Below are 20,939 nucleotides of genomic sequence, written 5' to 3'. Positions count from 1 at the left end.
ACTGGATCAAAATTTTACCATGACTAGGTAATACCAGCTTGCTTTTTTTCCTCCTCTGTACCACTGAGATTACGCTGCTGTGACACATCTTGCCAGAGACTTTAATGCAGATTTTAGAGGCATCTGTGTCACAATCTAGATAGAATCACCACAAGTTTTGCAATGTTATAAAGATTATTTATTTTTTCTCTCTCTTCACTTCATGTTTCGTAGTTGAAGAACAATTTTGCTGTGTTACAAACATATTGACAGAGACAGACCTCAGACTCTGTAATTTAAACCTGAGTCATTAACTAAATTTATAAATAATTGATAAGAGGAACTTCAATGAAATGGCATCAGGCTTAGCACCACATCCACTTCTGAAGCCTGCATGAGGTAATTATAAGGACAAGACTGGAACACAGATGGCTCCATCTCAACATCAGGAAGCACTTCTGTGCTGTGAAGGTGATGGAGCATTGCCATAGGCTGTCCAAAGAAGTTGTGGTTTTCTCCTCCTTTGCGGTCTTCAAAAGCCACCTGGACACAGTCACAGAATCATATAGTATTCTGATTTGGAAGGGACCCACTTGGATTATCAAGTCCAATTCCTGGCTACACACAGGACCATCCAATATTCAAACTCAGTGTGTTGTCCAAATGCTTCTTGAACTCTGTCAACTTGAGGCCACAATCACTGCCCTAGGAGAACCTGTTCCATGCTCACCACCATCTGGTGAAGAACCTTTCCCTAGCCCCCACCTTCCCCCTCCCCTGACACAGCTCCTTGCCCTTCCCTAAGGCCCTGCTGCTGTCACCAGAGAGCAGAGCTCAGTGCTGCTTCTCCATTCCTTGTGAGGAGCTGCAGCTGCCTGCAGCCCTCAACAGAATCAACGGTTCCTCTCAGTTCAGAGCCTCAAGCAATCTGCTCTGGGTAGCCCTGCTTATCCTGGGATTTAGACCAGATGACCTCCAGAGGGCCCTTCCAATCTTGGCCATGCTGTGACTCTGTGACTTTGTGTTTACTGTACAACTTAATATTTTATTCTGGGTTAAAACAAAAATAAATGAGAAAACTCTTAAAAATCAAATCAAAGTCAAATCCATCAACATGACTACCCTAGATATGTATACTAAAATTGATATAAATTAGATATAAGCAAGGAGTTGAAGTCTCTCAAATACACTTTAATGCACTAAAAATAACCAAACATTTAATCACAAGAGTGAGGCAGAAATTATTCATTAAAAAGATTTTTGAGGATTTGAAATGCCTTTTCCCATAAGTGGGCATTAGTCTGAAAGATTTATTTTTGCTCTGTGTGTTCGTATCTCTTGAATCAAAATTTTCAGTTCTGGGTTTTAGATTTTTCTTTTCCCCGTGGAAGGGGAAAGCTGCAAAAGCAATGTTTTAGATTATTTTGTTTTTAAAAATATTGCTGGAAAACTGTAAAACCTGAGCATTCCTAGACTTGTTCAATGGGGCTTTTCTACATCTGCAGATAAAGGTATGGTATTTTTCCTTATTACAGTCATATTGATTTCTCATAAGAAATATCAACCATAACTCAGTGTTTCTTAGCAAACACTAAAATAGCTTTGCTCAGGGAGAGGAAGTGAGCAGCAATTAGAACAACAAATCTAATCCATTTCTTACCCTGTTTGGGAGTGATTAAGTAAAGTCACAGTGAAGAGATGCATCATGTTTTCTTACATTATTCATCAGTCTTACCTTCCACCTGCACTCCCAATAAAAGCATTCAGCCTCTGAGTACACCTGTTTTTAATCTGGCATATAATGGATATATTTGGAGCTCAGGGAATAACAGATTTTATAGAGGAAAACTCAAAAGATGAACTTCAGTCAGTGGGAATAAAGCCAGTCTATAGTCACTTTAATATCATTTCCTTGCTGTGATTACCATTAAGTGAATTAAATGTTTCCAGAATGCCTCAGTTACTATCATTTCAATGGCTAGCAAGTAAAAATATGTTCATGAAGGAATGCTCCTATGAAAGATATGGATTGTGATTTATATGTAGACCATATCCCTCAGAAGAAAAAATGGTTTTGACATGATCATTCCAGAATATGTCTCTGATAGACAGATGTCTAGCTTTTTCAAAAGGAAATTGCCTGGAAAGTGATAAATTTATATAATAAATTTATACACTAATAGATACTGATAACATCTTGGTTCCACCTATCTGGAATAAACTGCACATCCAACCCCAGCATCATCCCAAATTACGTATCTGTGACTTGGGAACTGCAATTACATGTCAAGAGCTGCATCCAGTTCAAGATCTGGATAACCCTATTTCTCTGCTCAAGCTTCCCATAACATCACCTCATCAGTCACAGAGGCAGATCTAACACTGTTATTGCATTATACTATTATTTGTATGTCGTTTTTCACTCAGTTGTGCAGAGTCTTGCTTGCCCTTGAAAGTCTTGTGCTGGACACAGTATTACAAACATGATGTTCTGAGTGCCAGGTAGAGGGGAATAATCCCTTGACTTCTTGGCTATACTCCTACTACTGTTGTCATCATGCAAGACCATGTTAAAATCTCAAATAATGTTAAGGAATAACACTGCTTCTTGCTTTTTCATTTATCTCATCAGTCATTGTTAAATACACCTATTTCCCAATAATCATTGGTCACCTGTTTTAAGTGGCTCCCTTGTTTAGCTGCAACTGATCCCCCAGATGATCTTGTATCTAAGGCTCTTAGGTTTCTCCCTTTGTGCCAAACTTAAGTTTCTAGGCCATTCTGTCCCAGCAGCAGCTACATATGCTCTACCATTATAGTTATTTCTTAAATATTTGCTGGAGAACTGGAAGTAAGAAGGCAGGTGATACTTTCTATCAGTTTGGAATATAAACAAATCCTTGCAAAAGCAAAGAGATCAACATTTCTATTTTGATCCTCTGCCCGATCTCTTGGAAACAGTGCCCCTTTTCAGAATAGTAGTGGGGTATCCACAATCACTGTGCATATTCCTGAAACTCAGAACTCCAGAAATGTAAATTTTCTTAGTGGTTGATCTGAACATAAAGAACTTGTCTGAGATCAGGCAGTCAGAAATGTTCTCCACGTACATTGCTACAAGAATTCACGCCATTCCAATTGTGTTGTCTTGTATGTCTTACTACTTTTTTGCTACTTCTTTTTACCTGCCTCTTTTTTGTGTGTTTTTTTGTGTTCAACAGTGCACAGCAAAATCTGACATAAATTCAGGAACAAACCACGTCCATCACATTTTGCAGTAATGTTTCTGAAATTCATGATACTGCTACACGCAGCTCTGAAGTCAGCCAGCCAAAATTTCCTGACTACCTCAAAACAGTGGGCCAGACCATACCTTTCCTTAATGGGAATATGGCTGCAGCATTTTAGATGTCTTCTAGATGCATCCATCTCTCTGTATGGACTGTAGAATGGGCTACATCAAATAATACAATCTGATTAGCGTAATGCATATGGCGTTATAAATGGTGTTTTAAATATTGCATTAACAACTCATGAAAGGCTTGCAAGGCTGCAAATAAGTACTGTCCAGCTATAAATAACTTTTCTACATTTCTGGCACAGATCAAGGTGCACTAAACTGGGGATGGATTTCTTTTTTCAAACTCTAAGTGGACAGTGAAAAGAGTGAAAATACATTCATTATTTGCCTGCAATGAAAAGAGAAAAACAAATATTAAAAGCAATGCCATTGATTCTTGATTGCTGTGTAGGATTATGAGGGTTATTATGTAGGATTATTCAGCAATTATTATGGCTGATTTCAGCATCTTTGGATTTATAGTCAATAAATAATTACTTGGTTCAATCTTAGGTCTATTAAATATATTTAAAAATCTTTTCATAGAATCATAGAGTCCGTAGAGTTGGAAGGGACCCTTAAAGGTCATCTAGTCCAACTCCTATGCAACTGAACAGGGACACCACAGCTAGATCAGGTGCCCAGGGCCTGATCCAGCCTTGCCTTGAAAGTCTCCAGGGATGGGACATCAACCACATCTCTGCGTAACCTGTTCCAGTGCCACATCAACCTCACTGTAAAAGACATTTCCTTATATCTAACCTAAATCTACCCTCTTTAAGGTTGAAACCATTTTGCCTTTTTCTGTTACAACAGACCCTGATAGATTCTGTCCTCTTCTTTCCTGTAGCTCCCCTTTAGGTACTGAAAGGTGGCTATCAGGTCACTTCAGAGCTTTCTCTTGTCCAGGCAGAAGACCCCCAGCTCTCTCAGCCTGTCCTTGCAGGAGAGGTGTTCCATCCCTTGGATTATTTTTATGGCCCTCCTCTGGATGTGCTCCAACAAGTCCATGTCTCTCCTGTACTGAGGACTCCACATCTGGACACAGTACACCAGATGAGGCCTCACCAGTGCAGAGTAGAGGGTCAGAATCCCCTCCCTCACCCTGCTGGCCATGCTTCTTTTATTGCAGCCCAGGATACAGTCATTTTTTTGGTCTATGAGCACACACTGTTGGCTCATGTCCAGCTTCCAATCCACCAGTACCTTCAGTTTTTCGACAGTGCTATGGTCAATCCTTTCATCCTCCAGATAGTATTGGTAGTGGATTTTGCCTTGACTCAGGTGCAATACCTTGCACTTGGATTTGTTGAACCTCATGAGGTTCTCCTGGGCCCACTATTTACCCTGTTTAGGTCCCTCTGGATGGCATCCCAACCCTCTGGTATGTTGACTGCACCCCACAGTTTGATGTCAGCAAACCTGCTGAGGGTGCACTCAATCCCACTGTCAATGTCACTGATAAAGATATTAAAGAGTAACAGTTCCAGCACTGACACTTGGCTTTGAGGACTGTTTTATCTATACTGCATATCAAAGTAAAGATATAATTAGTAAGAAATTATTCACTCTGGAAAGGTAGTTTTCCATTTGTATTCAACTGATTAAAAACATAATGAATATGTGTTTCAGTCAAGATCAGCTACATACATTTAGCACACACAGCTAAACTAATCAAGAATAATCACCACCATGCCCATGTTACATAGAAAAATTGCTCTATTCATGTTGTCTAAATCAGATCAGGATTGAAGTGGCAAACACTGAACTATACATTCAGAATCAATATCAACAATACACCATACACCTATAAAAAGTTCGTTTATGTAGACTAATCTCTAAATGTCCTTCTATAACCACTGTCAATATTTCTAGCCAGATACACATGTCTATATTTGGAAAAGATATCTCCTGTGAGCTCACAGATAAATCCCCAGGGCTCTCACTGCACCTGGCTGGACCTCTCTGTCTGGATGCTGTCTTCCCGTACAACATCCATGATATTCAGAATCAATTTCTTATTCTAAAATTGCTTGCAACATTCTTTTTTGTCTCCAGTTTTTTTTATAAAGTTTTTTTCTGTCTGTCATTAGTATATTTCTTACTACATCAAACGACAGCTGCATTACTGTCTTTGTTCAATGTCAAGAGTTTTTGAGTCTCAGCATTATTCTACATTAACTCTCTGGTTTTACCTTTACAGACCAGCTGCTGTCTCATATAGGCAGTCCCCATAGCACAGCCAGCTGATGGCACTGAATGGTAGGAAGAGGAGAATCCTGTGGCAAAAGGTGAGGAACATGAAAACATGGTTTGCATTGCGCAACATCTTGAAATACATTTACCTTGACCTGAAGTTTTCAGAAAAACTGAAAATCTGGAAAGTTTACAAAGGTGTTAGGATTTCTCCTTCATCAGATTACACAGTGATAACACAGTCAGAAAAGGAGACTCCTAGTACTAGCAATGTGAGAATAAAGAAAATGTTATTCTACAGTTTTTGCACCTCGGTTGCCATTAACTTTGAAGCTTAAGAATGTATGTATTTAGAATGAAGGTTTTCCAGAATTGAGGGCACTGCTATTGGCTGTATTTTGAGGGGACTGCTTACTATCAAAGAAGAAACAATAGTATCCTGAAGCATTTTTCTGAGTGGCAGAATGTGAGAGATCTCTCTTCTATAGCTGGCTGCTATGTTTAATTAGATACGTAGGTACTTCATAGGTCTGAGATGTTTACCTTCCTTGTAGAACTTTACCAGCAGGATTAAACTTTATTAAGGAATGGAAGAGGCAGGTAGATACAGTCACACAAACTGTGTAATTATTGTTAAGAAGATAGATTAGCAAAGAGATAAAGGGGGAAAAGATTTGAGGGTTTTGCAAATGGACACATTTACCTCATCATTATATAAAGAAAACAAAAAGAAATGCACATGTGAAATTGTAATGAAAAAAAAAAAAGTTATTTCATTGTTCGTGATATTTTTATCCAGAAACGGATACATCATCTCTAGTTTCTAAAGATGTTCAGAACACAAAATACTGCAGGATTTAAAGCATTGTAACTTTCATTTAGAACTATCCTAGAGGAACTACTACTACTGCCAGCATCTTCATTACAATCTCCCGCCACGTTGAAGAAATTCTTTAGAATTTGAGAGAGAGAAAAAAAAATTAATCCTGTAATATATAAGTAGTGGTTTATATTAATTAACCCCAAATGGCATAAAAATTAATACGCAATATGAATATGGAACTTCAATATTCCAATAGTAACTAATCCATTCTTTCCATTTGTTAATAAATATTTCAGTGTATTTTGCAGCAAGACTGTCTTGCTCTGTCACCATTTGGATTTCTCTGTCACCAGCTAATTGACCTGCCTTTTTCAGAAATCATTCTGAACTATTCACTTTGTTTGAAGTCTTGCTGAGCCCAAAATGAAATAAGACCAGCGAAATCTCAGGAATAGGTAGAATGAAACAATCAATCAGATGTTATAACCTGACAACATTAATTCTAGTTGCATTCAAAGCATTAGTTAACAGGAGGATTTCAGTCCAATATTTTTTCAAATTAAGAAAAAATATTTGACAGACATGTAATATTTTTTGTTAATTTTGCAATTAATAACACTATTACAATTTATAGAGAACAAGAAATCAAAGTGGGACAATCTTATCCAACTCAAAGCCTTGCTGAGATCATCAAATATCTGAGTTCTTACATAATGCCATTTATTATTTTTTCAGTGATTTTTCTGTAAGAGGGAGGAGAAGGGACTCAGTAATTGCAATGCCAAAGGCACAGGTGAAAACTGTTTTGCATTATGCCAGAAGTAGCTATATGTACCATAGTTAAACATGTGCAGTTCAAAGGAATAATGTACAGAGGACTTCCTTAGACTGTTCAGGTAAGCATATCTCATGACTATATTCAAAAATCAGAAGCCTCTGTGTTTTTAATCTGCTAAACAAAATGTACTGTCCCATTTTGCTTTGTCTCTCCTTGTCATTCTTCCAGCTCTTCTTTACATTTTTTAACTAAATTCATATTTCTTAATAATGTCACAGTCAGATAGATGCAGATGACATCTTAGCCATGCTATTGTTGAACACTTTCCTATCACCAGCAATATGCCTTGACTAATACCTCACAATATGCACATGCAGTGTTTGCTCTTACATCAGATTTGTGGCTCATAGTAATCAGACTTTCAGCTAACAGTATCATCTCCGCCTGAAACGCAGAGTTCATTGTGGCAATTCTTGCTAGAACTCACTACATTCCAGGTAGTGCCTTGCATTATTGTCTTACAGCATACCTTACTTCAGTCCTTTGGGTCACCGTATGCTCTCCGTGTTCTATTTCTCACTATTTGTACGACTTATAACTTTAAACAATGTTTACTCATTTTATTAACAAATTATTTTGGCAAGGTCATTAAAGTAGACATCAGCTAGGTTTCATTCCAACACTGGTATTTTTTTGGGGAAAAAAAAAGAAATCACTTCTATTCCTGAACAACCTCTTATCTTTTCTTCTTTAATCAGCTTCTAGTCCACATTTCAATTTTTACTACTCTAATTCATTTTAACATGTAGTCTATTAAACAGCATCAATTTCCTATGCTTCACTGAAAATATAGTAGATATTTTTAATTTTCTTCATCTAGAAAGTCAATTATTTTAGCAAGCAAAAGCTATGCTGTTAGTCTGTCATGTTCTACATTACATTTTCTCCTTTTCAATACATTTCAGTGTTTTTAATTATTCTTTCCTGTGTAACCTGCTAGTTACACTGAGGGTTGGTTAGTAGGTTAGTATCAACCTCAATTACTCCCAACTGCCCTTGTTAAGTATTTATCATATTAGCATTTCCTAAATCATGCTTTTATATCCTCTGTACAAGGAGTATTGATACAAATTTACAATTAACCTAGTGCACCAAATTTTTTTGTCATTCAGTGATGGCGTTGATCTCTTTCACAAACTGAACTTCAGGTTCAGTCCTGCCTTGAGCATACAAATTTCTATTACATTTTTACTTGTATTATATATGTCTTTGTTAACCAGTCTCTCTGTATCTTCCTATGTTCTACATGTTCCTTTTCACTAAAAGCTGCGGTATGATTTTATGTTTGGTGTTGTGTTTATTCTTTCTCTTTTATTGTTTCTTTTTGATGCCTTGCATTTATCTTTACTTATCTCAGTCATGTTTTCACTTCAAGATAGGAAATCCATATAAACATGCAAAAGAACTCTCTTCTGGTCAGAGTGATGGAGCACTAGAACAGGTTGCCAAGGAGATTGTGGAGCCTCCTTCTATGGAGATATTCAAGACCTGTCTGAACACCTACATGTGTGACCTTTTGTAATGTACCTGCTTTAGGATGAGGGTTGGACTCAATGATCTCTTGAGGTCCCTTCCAACCCCTGTGATTCTGTGATTTGTGTGTTAATTTTCTTCCTTCATATCAATTTTCCTTTCCTGTTCATTCTAGATTTTCACGTTATGTATAATATCTTTGTTGAAGTTGCAATTTATCCAATTTGCTGTGCATTTCTTCTCTGCATTATCATCCCAGCATGCAATTTGCAGATAATTTTATTCACTTTTGGTTCATGATGTTTGAAGCTTTCAGTAAATTCAACTCTGACCTTGTTTTATTAACTGATTTTCTTAATTTGGTAAAGCTTACTACTTTGAAATCAAAAAGGAAGATGACAGAAAATATATTCACTGATTAAGAAGTTAAAAGAAATTTAAAACCAAATAAGAGATTGTTTCAAAATGGTGAATGTTCATAACAATGCAAATCCAGTAGCGCAGATGGCAAATGCAGAATCATAGAATCATAGAAACACAAGGTTGGAAAGGACCTACAAGATCAACCGTAGTTCAACCGTCCTCCCATTACCCTTGCTACCACACACCACTAAACCATATCTTGTAGCTCCTCTTCAAGACGCCTCTTGAACACTACCAGGGACAGTGACTCCACCACCTCCCTGGGCAGGCCATTCCAGTGCCTGACCACTCTCTGAGAGAAATTTTTTTTCCTTATGCCTAATCTGAATCTCCTCTGGTACAACTTGAGGCCATTTCCTCGGGTCCTGTTTGTTGCCTGGGAGAAGAGTCCAAACACCTCATCATCACAACCTCCCTGCAGGAAGTTGTAGAATGCAATGAGGTCTTCTCTGAGCCTCCTCTTCTCCAGACTAAATAATCCCAGCTCCCTCAGCCACTCCCCATAAGACTTGTGCTCCACACCCCTCACCGGTTTTGTTGCCTCGCTATTTCAAATGCAGGCCAGGATGCTGGTGGCCCTCTTGGCCACCTGGGCACACTGTTGGCTCATATTCATCCGAGCACCAACCAACATCCCCCGGGCCCTTTCCTCTTCATAGTTGCCCAGCCACTCATCCCCAAGCCTATAGCACTACATGGGGTCATTGTGGCCAAAGCGCAGAACCCAGCACTTGGCCTTGTTGAACCTCATCCAGTTCACATCAGCCCAGTGATCCAGCTTATCTAGATCCCTCTGAAGGGCCTCCCTACCCTCAGGCAGATCAACACCACCTCCCAACTTGGTGTCACCTGCAAACTTACTGAGGGTACTCTCAATCCCTTCATCTAGGTCATCAATAAGGGTATTAAACAAGTTGGGCCCCAGTACTGACCTCTGGGGGACACCACTTGAAATGGGTCACCAGCTGGACTTAACTCCATTAACCATTACCCACTGGGCACGGCCCTCTAGCCAGTTCCTTACCCAAGGAAGGGTATACCTATCCAGGCCACAGGCAGCCAGTTTCCCCAGGAGAATACTGTGAGAGACCGTGTCAAAGGCTTTGCTGAAGTCTAGGTAGACTACACTGACAGCTTTTCCCTCATCTACCAGTCTGGTCACCCAGTCATAGAAAGAGATGAGGTTAGTCAAGCACGACCTGCCTTTCATGAACCTGTACTAGCTGGGCCTGATCCTCTGGATGCCACACATGTGCCATGTGATCTCACCCAAGATGATTTGCTCCATAACTTTCCCTGGTACCGAGGTCAGGCTGACAGGCCTGTAGTTCCCCAGGTTCTCCTTACCGCCCTTCTTGTAGATTGTTAGTCACATTACAAGCCTCCAGTTCCTCAGCACCCGATGGTGGAGCCCATCTGGTCCCAATGAACTTGTAGCAGTTCAGATGGAGGAGGAGCTCTCTAACTGTCTCCATCCTGAATCACTGGGGGTGTATTCTGTGTAGCATCCCAGACTTCCAGATCAGGGTGTAAAGTGCCCTGAAGATAACTGATCTGACTATTAAAGGCAGATGTAAAGAAGGCATTGAGGACCTCAGCCTTCTCCTTATCCTCAGTGGTCACAGTCCCCACTGCATCAAGTAAAGGATAGAAATTCTCCTTGGATCTTCTCTTACCACTGATATATTTGTAAAAGGATTTCTTATTCTCTTTTGCAGCAGTGGCCAATCTGAGTTCAAGTTGGGCTTTTGCCTTCCTAACTTCCTCCCTTCATACCTTAGCAACTTCCTTGTAATCTCCCTGAGTAGCCTGTCCCTTCTTCCAGAGGACATAGACTCTCTTCTTCTTCCAGAGTCTCAGTAGTTCACAGTTCATCCACACTGGTCTTCTTCCCCTACAGCTTGCCTTACGGCATTCAGAGACAGCCTGTTCTTGTGCCTTTAAGATTTCCATCTTGAGGAGCGTCCAGGCTTCCTGGACCCCTTTACGCTTAAGGAGCAACTCCCAGGTGACCCATGCTACAAGCATCCTGAACAGGTCAAAGTCCGTCCTCTGGAAGTTCAAGATAGCAGTTTTGCTAGTCACCCTTCTGACATCTCCAAGAATAGAGAATTCTACAATTGCATGGTTGCTCTGCCCAAGACAGTCACCACCCTTCACATCTCCCTTCACTGTTAGTGAAGAGCAGGTTTATCAGGGCACCACCCTGGTAAGCTCTCGCACCAGCTGCGTAAGCTGCGTAAGCTATCTTCCATGCACTCTAGAAACCTCTTCGACTTCTTCCTCTGCGCTGTATTATATTTCCAACATATATCAGGGAAGTTGAAGTCTCCCACGAAAATGAGTACTGGCAATCGCGCGACTTCTGCAAGCTGCTCATAGAATGCCTCGTCCATCTCTTTATCCTGATTAGGCGGTCTATAACAGATCCCCACCAAGATGTTGCCCCTACAGGCCTTCCCCCTGATCCTTACCCATAGACACTCAATTTTATCATTCCCAACCCTAAGGTCTTCAACATCTAAACAGTCTTTAATATAAAGGGCCACACCACTACCTTTCCTTCCTGGTCTATCCTTCTGAAGAGCTTGTAGCCATCCATCACAGCACTCCAGTCATGGGAGTGGTCCCACCACGTTTCAGTAATAGCAACTAGATCATAGTAAGCCTGATGCACAATCGCTTCCAACTCCTCTTGCTTGTTGCCCATGCTGCATGCATTGGTGTAGACATCAGTTAAACGTCATTTTTCACTTCATGTGTTTAAGGCTTTACATTTGCTCCTTTAACAGTTTGCAAAATTAGTTGACTGAAAACCATAACTCTCTGCAGTGGTAGACAATTGTTATTTATATTTACAGATGGGCAAAAAAACCATTCAGGCTAAGTGGCTCATCCAAAGACAATCAGTAGTGGAAATGACACTTCATGCTCCTAAGTGATAGTCCTATAGGTTACATGCATTTAATGTTGTCTGTGCAAACTGCAGATATTAGGGCAAGTTCGCACTTCTACCTAACTTGCTTTAAAATTTATCTGTTCCAAAAGACCCTGATAAACAATTATTATCACAATGATAGCGTGAACATTCAACAGAAGCCTTTCGAATGGCAACAAAGAGAGCTCCATGGTGAGTGAAAATCAATAGGGCAGAGAGAAGAATAAAAATGATTTTTGTAATGATTCCTTTTGAAATGAGTATTCAAGTTGCATGAGAACTCATGGCTCAAATAGTGTTGCACAGTCTTATGAATAGTAATGAAATCAAATCCTAAACAGAGGTATTAGATTTTAATTGAGCTATTCTTTAAAAGAGTTTTTTTTCACAGTGTCAAGGTCATACTCTCACAGATAAGAAGTTTATTATACAAAAGGAACAGTGATAATAGGCACTGGAGACATATTGAGTACATGTGGCACGCTACATGAAAGAAGAGAGAAAATATACTAAAAGCAATAATTGAAGTATACACAGAAGACATTCCCATTGATAAGTACTTTAAATTATTAAAGCATATAAGAGGTTATTAAGTAGAGGGTGTATAAATTACTTTTCTGCTGAATAGAACTTTTGTTGGTCTCCAAAACTTATTCATCTTTTAAAATAAATTTTAAAAGCAATTCATTTTTTTTTAAAATATCTTTTGAGAGCACCCTTCAGATAGATGTATGATTATAGATATAGTTCTGATGTATTTTTGATCAAGTTACCCATACAAGAAAATGTGTGCATTGGTAATCATAATTGATATCAGAATTTGCAGAACACTAGTCTTAACTCATTGTTGTCTCATTCCTACTATTTCAAAATTTCTGCATTTCTTACTAAAGCATTTGTTGCGGTTCAGTATTTGATTGCAAACTCTACAACAGTTCTTCATGAAAAGCTGTCACTTCAACTGATCTCCTAGATATAGTTACAGTATTCAGGTAAAATTGGCTTTCAGTGATTTTATGGATTTCCTCCAGTATTTTTTTCTGGAAGTATAAAACAATAAGTTACATTTTCATAGTAGTTTTTCATCTTCTATCCTATATTCAACATTTAGCTGTTTTATTTCCCTTTTCAGACATTAAATTAAATCATATATAGCCATAATTACATTACCAAGACATAAATCTGATGACCTTTATTTCTCACATGCCAAGACAGTTCCATTTTTTTCTTTACACTGGGGACATAAGCATTATTTCTAAATCTCTTAATGTAGTACACCAGAATTATCTTTTTTTCCCGTCTTGCCTGCATACATTATTTTTCTTTCTGACACTCTGAAAAAGTTCATTAAATTACAAATCAATATAAATATCATCACAGCATTCTGAAGATCCTATTTATTTTCTCAGAAACATTAATTGATTGTTTTGTGACTTTGTAGAGCTTTTTCTAAACCCTGAGGTAAGAGCCTCCCAAGGAGTTCCTCCAAACATCACAGAATTCTAAGTGCAAGTTGAAGTACTCCCATGGATGTGATCCCCAGTGCTCTGAAAATACATGATGTTTCAGAGTGCAATTTTCATCTACATTTTTCCAGTAAACACTCCTCCTGCAGACACATTCAAGCTAGCCATATTAATTTTTCTTCCTTTACCTCTCATATTCTATTACAGCAGATTCAATTATCATAGGAATGAGAAAATCTTACAAAAGTTTTACAGTGACATATTCAGTATTTGCTTTAAAATTAACCAGAATTTGCAGTAGTTTTGATGTACTGGTATCTAAAATGCCACCATTTCCACTGAGCTTAGAAATGAATATATGTCTACAATGGTTTATATACTATGAGGTCTGAGCATTAATTCTGAGCAAATATCAATTATTAAAGGCAAATTCTTTTTTTCCTACCTCTTAGCCTTTGACACAGTGTGATATTCATATTGATAGAAATTTTTGTGGATTCTTTGGTTGCAAAAGAACAGCCCCTTCTCTGCAGTGTTATTTATTTGTGATTGAGTTTCCCACTTCTTTATACTTATCAGTATGGTGTGTTGAAGCAGAGAGGAGTTTGAATGGACGTATTTTACAGGACCCATACTATAACCGGACTTTTCCACATGAAAACTTTAAAGCATGCATTGCAGAGGCAGTGTAACTAAAGTGTCTCTATTAACAGCAAATGAGAGAAAAATCCTGATATTAAATTAGGCTGTTGTCATCTGAGTAAGATATCATACATTTCACTGAAATGTTTAAGAAGTACTGAGACAGTCATGTAATGGATATTATGTCATTAAATATGTTTTCTGCTAACACAGAGCAGTTGAAGACCAGCATGAAAGCCTTAGTGAGGCAAGTTTATGTTAGTTTATATTATTTATTTCTTTCTTATGATTTTTTCTAGATTCATCAGTATATTTTAAATGTATGAAAATCTTTGAATAATTGATTTCAAGAATCACTGTGATTAGCTCTTGAAATCAAAACCCAAACAAATTAAACCATGGGATAGGATTGGAGGGGTGGTGACCTACATCCTTCAAATAAAATTCTGATTTTCTTTCTGAACACACTGTTTTTTTCTGTTTCAAAAAAAAAAAAAAAAAAAAAGACTTTTTCTTCCAAGATCTATTAAGAGAAATACTTGGAAGCTTTGGACAGCTATCTCCATTATTATTTTTTTCTGCAGTTATTAAAATTTAAAAAGTTTCATTCTGAAGTTAACAAAGATTCAAGCAGTTTCAGGTGTGCTAATGAGGAAATATTTCTAAGGGGTAATTCTGACTTTTAATAGTGTTTTCACACATTTAATTTTAAGAAGTTATTATAGCCAGACAAACTGTCCAGATTCTAACCGCTCCCTGTAGTAATGAATATTGACAGACTTCCAGAAAACTGTTCAGGCTGGGAACAGAAACTACACACTTGTGTAAGGTTACACAGCTGCATCATGTCAGAGCCAGACCTGAATGCCAGCAGCTGAACACCAAGGAGGAGAAGAGGTTGCAGGGCTTCTCCTGCGCTCAGGACACCCAGGAACATCTCCTCATGGTTACCATTGTCTCTGGGAAGGTCACACCTCATGCTGAAGCCTCATTATATCACTGCTGAAGGAATGAGATGTAATGAAATACATTGCAAAGATCAAGAGAACCATGCTCCATGCTTTCCTCTTCCTTTTGACAACAAGGTAATTTGTGCTCATGTGCATATGCAATGGAGTCTCCTTCATATGATGTGATGAGATTTTACCTACAGGTCCATTATCTTGCCTGTCATCAGTTGAAGAATTGCAGGCAAATTAACCTTCAATCAATATCATAGACAGTGTGCAGATTTTACTCAGTTCTAAATGATTAAAAAAAAAAAAAAGCCTAAATATCAAACTATTTTCTGTAATTTTAACTCCTTTCATTTTTATCTTTTTCCTTTTAAAGTAATTGTCCATACAGACAGCAGTCTTCCTTATTTATCTATCTATCTATCTATCTATCTATCTATCTATTTATTTATTTTTCTATAAACTAAGGTCAGATGAATCTGCAGAATAAGAGTTTTCTGAGAGATGTTCATGGCAACTAATCACAATATGTTTTATGTGATTGATTAACTCTGGGAATTTCAGAAGTTTTCAGGACATAATGTTCAACAAACAGAAGTGGGAATAAATTTTGAAAATGCTGAAGAAGAGTAAAACAATATACATATATATATTAAATGAAAGGTTTTCTAATACACATCTTCATTTCTTTGATATGAAATTGTGATTTTAACATCTGTGTCCACTCAGATGTTAAAGGCAAATTTTCCATGGTTGTCAGCATACAATTGCTCCCATTTTTGAACAGAAAAATGCAGCTCTTTTCTCATCTTACTGTAAACCAGAGGTTCAGTTAGTTACCAAAAGATGCAATGAGTGTCTTGAAAGTGCAACCTTAAGTATATTCAGAGGAAATACACTGGAAATTCCAGAGTTTATGTTATTCTTTTGCTTCTTACTGATATAATTTTTATAAGAAGATATTTGTCTTAGTTTCAGCTGGGATGGAATTGTTTTCTTCAGAGTGTCTGGTGTGATGGTATGTTTTCGGTGCTAGGAGAAAAGCAATGCTGATATACACCAATGTTCATAGGTCCCGCTAAGCAGTGTTGTACAGAGCCAAGGCCATTCTCAGTGAAGGTCTCAAGGAGCTGAGAGGGAAGAGAATGAGGACAGTTGACTTTAAATGTCCAAGGGGATATTCTATATCATATGACATCATGCAGAAGGGGGTAGGTTTCGAAGGGGATGGGAGTTCATCTTTCTCTCTTCCACTGCTCAGGGGTCTAGCTGGGAATCAGTCGGGGGATGGTGTGCAATTCCTTGTGCCTCGCTTGTTATGTGCATGTATGTATATTTATCATAATTATCACCCTTTTCTTTGTCTCAGTAAATAGTTTTATCTTATCTCATGAGATCTATTTATTTATTTATTTATTCTCTTCCCCATTCCACTGTGAAGATGGGGAGTGACCAAACTATTGTGTGGTGCTGAGACACCTTCTGGGTTAAACCACAACAGTACTTTTTATCTTATAATTTTCATAAGATTTTATTAATATATTGAGGTCTATGGACAGGAAACTTACTGAAATCTTTTGTTATCCTTTTTTTCTTTTTTTTTCCACTTTTTTCCTTTTTTTTTTTTTTCCACCTCTTTTCCTTTTTCCCTTTCTATTTCTTTTCCTTTTCTATTTTTTCCTTTTTATTTTTTCTCCTCTCTTTTTATCCATTTTTTTAAATGATATATACAAGACTACTACAAAAAATCTGTTTCCTTCTGTGTGTGGATGAGAAAACATTCAGCTGCTTTTATATTTTTTGGTTTTTCTTGATGCATTCACTCAAAGTAATTGCATTGGAGTGTACAACATTTTCTTAAATGTTCACAACATTTATCTAATAATAACATTAATGAAAAGGAAATAAAAGTGGGTATTCTTGAAATATATTTATGTGTTTTGTTGCATAAGTTTGCAGATACAATAGCCTTTTATGGACTTCATATCAACATCAGTATCAGTGGAATATTAGATCTCAATTGACAAAAGTGGCAAATAAGGTCTCCAAACCACTCATTCATCATTTTTACACGAGTCAGCCCTGGGGAAGGACTGGAAACCACAATCTACTAAAAAGCTGTAGGAGTTCAAGTTCCTCTTTGTGTATTGCATGTGCAATTTAGCATTTTCTGTAGCTTCTGGAACAGTATTTACTTGTCCTCAGGTTCACTTTCAGAAATCTACTTTTATAGTGATACAATGTATGTAAATGCATGCAGATCTTTGCAGCTCTATTAATAACTGGTAGAATGAATGTTTCCCTTCACTGAACGTTCTTCCCTGAGAAGAAAAAGAAGTACCAGGAAAGACATGGGCATTCCTACAATTATACTCTGTAGTTACCAAATGACAATGTTTGGACAGAACTTTTACTTCTTCACCTGTACTTTGTAGGTTACAGGGATGTATGCTTAAAAACACAAGTACAGGATAATGCTGCAAATATAATCTATTCATATACCAAGAAAATACTTTTGGATTTTTGTTTGTTTGTTTGTTTGTTTTTGTTTTCCTTTGCTTAACAGATGTTTTCCTCTTGTCCTGCTTCAGTTTGAATCCTGATTTTTCTGCAAGGGTTCTAAAACAACAATTATATCCCCATTTAGGGTGTGCATTGTCTTGAAGATACTTCTGTCATCAGAATATAACAGCTAATACTTTCTTTCTCTGTATTCTCCTTCCACCTCTCTCTCCACTATTCCTTTGTCATAAGATTTCTGCACACAATTTCAGTGCCAAGTACTTCATCAGTCCTCTTCATCCGTATGTGCCAGTTGCAGTATACCAAAAAATCACAGAATGGTTGACATTGGAAGGGACCTCCACAGATCATCTTGTCCAACCCTTCTGCTCAAGTAGGGTCCCTTAAAGTATGTTACCCAGCACATGCCATGTGTCCAGACAACATCTGAATATCTCCAGGGAAGGAGATTCCATAACTTCTTTGGAAACCTGTGCCAGCACTCAGTCACCCCTAGAGTAAAGACTTTTTTCCTCATGACTACAACTACTGTGATATCCTAGTATTGGTTCTGGTCAGGAAAAGACAATTCTGGTGTAAAGAAGAAAAGCATAAAATTCTTGAGTGTACACAAAGGTTTTTATGTATGACTATGGATTTTATTGAGGATATGTTCATTGGATTATAGAATATCCTGAACTGGAAAAACTATGTAAAAATTAGGACCCTCCCCTAACACAACTCCATGCCATTCCCTGTGAGCTGCTGCAGCCACCATGAGGCCTCCCCTCAGTTCTTCTGCTCTGGGCTGAATGTACCAAGTCACCTCAGTTTCTCCTCATATGTTTTGTCCTCTAGACCCTTCCCCATACTCCTTTGAATGCTCTCTCATAGCTTTATGTTCTTCCGATATTGTGGCACCAAAAATTTCACACTCTGCTTGAGGTGAGGCCACACAGTGCAGAACAGAGTGGAACAATCCTTTCCCTCAGTCAGTGAGGAGAGCTGTGTCTGATGCACCCCAGGAAATGGTTGGTCCTTTTGGCTGCCAGCGCACACTTCTGACTCACACTAAATTTGCTGTCAACCTGATCCATTTTTGTGGAGCTGCTCTCCAGCCTCTGGTCCTTCAGTCTGTATGTATACATCCAGGACTGCCTTATCCCAGGTGCAGAAACCAGCACTGTTTCTTGATATACTTCACACACTTGGTGGCTGCCTCATCCTCTAATTTGTCAAGATCTCTCCGTAAGACCTCTCCATCTTCCAGCGAGCTAATAGCTCCTGCCAATTTAGTGTCACCTGCAAACTTACTTAATATAACTTTAATTCTTGCGTCCAAGTCATTTACAAAAACACTACAGAGAACTGTTCCTAAAAGGGATTCCTAAGGAATCCCAATAATGATTAGCCACTAGTCCAATGTAATGTTGTTTACTATAAAACTTTAAGCCTCATCCATCCACCAATTGCTCACCTATCACATTCTGTATTTGTCCAGCAATATGCTAGACAAGATACTGTAACAAACAGCCTCTTTTCCCTTTTCATCTGATTGTGTGGTGATGGGGAACAATGGCTTAAATGCTCTTTCTCCTTCCTGGCTGGCTGCCAGGTGTGCAAATAAATAAGCAAGCTGATCCTCTGTTTTGAAGAAATACCACATGGTGAACACCCATGTTCATGTTGATAGTTCCTTTGCATATTGTCCTTTACTTCCTCCACAACAGCTGCTCATTTTCCTGTAGGTTTATGGAGAAAGTCATACTTGCTATTTCTCTGCCAAAAGCTTCCTTCCTTCTTCTTCCAATTCTAAGCCCACAGAGATCTTTCATAAAGGTCATGAAAGCACATGTGATATCAATGTTTGTGTGAATACATGCTTGCATGCATATTCATGACACTTTCACATTTGACAAATGTTTCAACAAACAGAATTTCTCTCCTATAAGTGCCTTTAAAAAAGCAAATAAATGAGGTCACTGCTATCACAAAAATATTTTTTCCTGCATTTAGAGGAAAATGCTCGCAGGTATGGTGGCATTTTGCTGGGCAACAATCAGTATTTATGAATTTATCATGTGATGAAAACTGAAGGCAATGAGCAAACAATGTCCATAAACATTCTTAGGAGTGGCTACTAGGCATTAACTCTATTCAGCCAAGACTCAAGAGGAACATAATTTGCTTGTACTGAAACTCGGATATTTCAAACCTGCAGCAGATCAGTTGGCTTATATTTTTTGTTTTTTTTCCTGAGAAGTAAATCCGCAGCAAAATTGCATAAATCAAGCTCCTTTAAAAAAATGATCTTTTTACCCTTTCCCTTGTTTTCATGAGGCTACAAAGAGGAACATAGCAGAAAAAAAAAGATGTTTATGGCACACGAAATGTCTATTTCAAATACAGTGTTTTACAGGAAACAGTGGGAAAAAATATAGATCAACAGAAGGGAGACAGAAAAGAAGTTTGAAAGATTTTCATTTTTTCTCTCCAAGCGCATAAGATCCAGTAGTTCTAGATGAGTTTCTCTGTTGGGTTCCATAGCCCTATACAAATCTCAGAAAGAAACTCAGTGTGAATCCCTACAATTTTTGTTAGTTTGCCATACTTTTCCACTTACAGAAGTCATAAGACTGAGCAATTTTTGTAGTCAACAGAAGCTAACTGGCATCGTACCTGTGCTAGCATCATTTGGTATATTTAATCTTTAGAAATATTAATTACAATTTTTTTAAAAATAATTTTAACACAATAGAGACTGAAAATATTTAGGAAGCCTTGATATTTATAGCAGTAAGTGTTGCAGAAAAGGCGCAGAATAAAAGCCAAGAGATAAATTTGAGTATTTAGACGTATTGTCAAAGTGTAGACTGATGACTTCTCTGTTACTTTTTTTCTTCCTGAAATTTACCCATAATAGCTGTTCAGAAGGAATGTTGACTGAAGTACTGTCAGTGTACTGAGGTCTGAGATAAATTATCTAAATATAATGCAAACTTCTAAAGAACCAGATGCATATGCAAAGTACAGAGAAAGAATACATTGTTAAATGACTCCTTTCACATTATGGGACCTACCATATATACTTATATGTGTGATGATTTCCAAAGACAGGGTGAAAGTTGAGCTCCATAAGTATTCCTCTTCTGAGTGCATGGCTACCAATTAGCATGTGACTGACAGTAAATTTATTTCTTAATTATTATTTTTTTTCCAATACCATTCTAGAGTATTTCACATTATTTATTGTTATTTTTCTCCTTTGGCTCTTTCTTCCACTCATAATAATTTCATCAGTCAAAATTTTTTATTATGTTTTCTTTTCAAGTATGACTAACTTACATTCACTTTCCAAGAACA

The 20,939-nt window shown here is 37.8% G+C and overlaps 1 long non-coding RNA gene across 2 annotated transcripts in view; it reads left to right on the top strand.

Moving 5' to 3' along the window:
* Positions 1 to 20,939, top strand: part of LOC121110210 — a 56,006-nt gene that overhangs the window by 9,427 nt on the left and 25,640 nt on the right. For both annotated transcript variants that reach the window (XR_005858673.2, XR_005858672.2), the window contains exon 2: positions 5,523 to 5,610. This is a non-coding gene — a long non-coding RNA (uncharacterized LOC121110210). The remainder of the gene's footprint in view (positions 1 to 5,522; positions 5,611 to 20,939) is intronic.

Source organism: Gallus gallus, chromosome 3, assembly GCF_016699485.2.
Source record: "Gallus gallus isolate bGalGal1 chromosome 3, bGalGal1.mat.broiler.GRCg7b, whole genome shotgun sequence".
Lineage (NCBI taxonomy): Eukaryota > Metazoa > Chordata > Aves > Galliformes > Phasianidae > Gallus > Gallus gallus.
The sequence above is the reverse complement of the archived record's forward strand: the minus strand, read 5'-3'. Positions and strand labels throughout refer to the sequence as shown.